Below are 2,329 nucleotides of genomic sequence, written 5' to 3'. Positions count from 1 at the left end.
CACCAAATCAACGCGCGGCGTGTGGCAAGAGACTTACAATCTTTGAATACACTTATAAACTGCATGTTTCGCCCCTCCCCAGGTATCACGTGGAGATGGCCTGGTTTTCTTTGCAGGCCTGGGCTGGGCTAGGACTCGAAGCCTGGGGCCCGGGCCGGGCTCGGCCTTGAGTTCATGGGCTTCGCCATTAATATTTCCGTAGTTCAGTGAAGAAAGAGCTTTAAAAGGAATGCTCCGAATATATTTTTGCCCTTTTTTATGTTAGCTGCACACATTGTTTTATAAACGTTTTTTTCTAGATCTGAAGTCACTGGGTGGCACGTTTAATGGCATTTGAAGTACTTCATCCATATTTTAAACTTCGGGTAGCAACATACCAAATTCCTTGTAATCGTATTATTATTCAGTTTCTTAATGGAATAATAAACTGAATCCACGCGGCCCTAGTGGCCCGGGGCCTGGAGGTGTTGGCCGTTTATGGGCCCTGTGAATAAGGGACCACCCCGTCGGAGGCCGCCTCAACGGTGACCTCAAGGGCTCGAATAAAGTTCTATCTCTATGATTACAAGGAATGCCGTAGCGTTGAAGGAATTATACAGGACAACCTGGAGCTCTGCATTTATATTAACGTACGCGTGTGTTTTACAGTCGCAGCCATAGAAAATAGGCTGCCATGACCGAGAATCAAAAATACGTGCTACAGAAAGAAGCGCTGAAGGACCACTGCAGGTAAGCAATGTCAGTGCCCGTGCGTACTGGATGAAGAGGTTTATTTGTCCATCGAAGCAGATACATAACACGCCTCGATGGAACTACGCATCGGGTAACAAATATACATTACCAAAGGGAAACACAGAGAAAAACAACAATCCAGAAGTGGCTGCCGCTGGCCTACACACAAGTTGTAACATTTTGTACCACGCAGGGTACGACATAAACAGAGTATAAAGTTGAGTTGTCGACAAACGCGAACAGTAGTTTCAGGTTCGAAACACCACGAATGTTGATAAAAATACTACAGTATTAGATAGTTACAGATACACACATGGTAAAGTGAACACTGCAGATAACTATGTATCGTATTTAGTCTGGTTACAAGGCTAAATTCTAAATTCTAACTTGTTTTAGTATGGTTACAGGGCTAATATTCAACTATTCGTATTTCCAATCGTGCGTTGTTCAGCTCGATGAAGCGGCACGACCAACGCAGGAGGAACGCCTCTTCCTCCAGCGTGGCGAGCTCCGCTTCCAGGAGATCGAACAGACGCGTGCGCATGCGCAGTAAGATGGGGAACATAGCCTTGTGAGGCCAGGACCGGCGTGCCGCAGAACCACGACGCCTCCACACAACCAGGGCTCCCACACATAACAGAAAAGTTACTAGGGCATCGCGAGATTCTGTGCGCTCCCCTAGGCGTAGTTTAAACATCCTAGACAGCGTCCAAAACGGCCTCGCCACAGAACACTGAAAGATAGCGTGCCGAACAGTTTCATTTTGTCCGCATTTGGGGCACCGCGCTGACGGTGTTACGCCCCACGCTGTCAAGCTGTCTCTAGTTGGCAGAACGCCCCAACAATGCTCCCACCCGAAATCTTTGACGTCCGCTGTCAGGACCGAAGAAGACAGCTGCCTCCAGCGCGCCTTTTTAGAGCGCGCTTTCTGCTCCGCAGTGAGTTCCGCCACAGCAAGTTGCCGGCAAAGTTCGCTTGGGGCAATGTCCGAAATTTCCAAGTCGGGGATGGTTTTAACGCAGAACCAAAAATTTCAACACACGAACTTGTGGCCGAGACAACCACGGACGCTGCCAAAAATCTGGTCATCAAAGCTGCTGGTGTCTCTGATGTAAGAATACGAGCTCTTATTACGCGGATGTGAAGTGTACTGAAGACGGTGGTAGCTAAAGCACCTACAATACTTATCCATAATTTTTTTCATTCCGGTTACGAAGACTTTCCACCAAACACCGTAAACAAATTTCTTCAAGCGTTTAAGCCCGGCCCACGCGGGCCATACCTAGGCCAAAACATGAATTACCGAGCCCGGGTAGGAGCCCGGTTTGGCTCACTTATGGATGCCCGGGCCCGGGATAAAATTAGCGGGACCGGGTCGAGCTCAAGCTTCATAAAGCGGACTCGGGCCGAGTCCGGACCTTAAGATAACGACCATGCAGTGCTCTAGCATGACGTGCGAGCCGACCGCAAACTCTTGGGGTAGTTTAATCGAGGCGCAAGCGGTCAAAGCACGTTGCATTATTCCCATCGTCGAAGAAACCGAACCAGCGCCGTCGGGCGAGTTCCGACAGCTGACATGCGTTAGTGGGGGTGAACT

Source organism: Haemaphysalis longicornis, unplaced genomic scaffold (genome assembly GCF_048455015.1).
Source record: "Haemaphysalis longicornis isolate Haplotype H1 unplaced genomic scaffold, Haemaphysalis longicornis Haplotype H1 scaffold_2, whole genome shotgun sequence".
Classification (NCBI taxonomy): domain Eukaryota; kingdom Metazoa; phylum Arthropoda; class Arachnida; order Ixodida; family Ixodidae; genus Haemaphysalis; species Haemaphysalis longicornis.
This window is presented reverse-complemented; position numbering follows the sequence as displayed.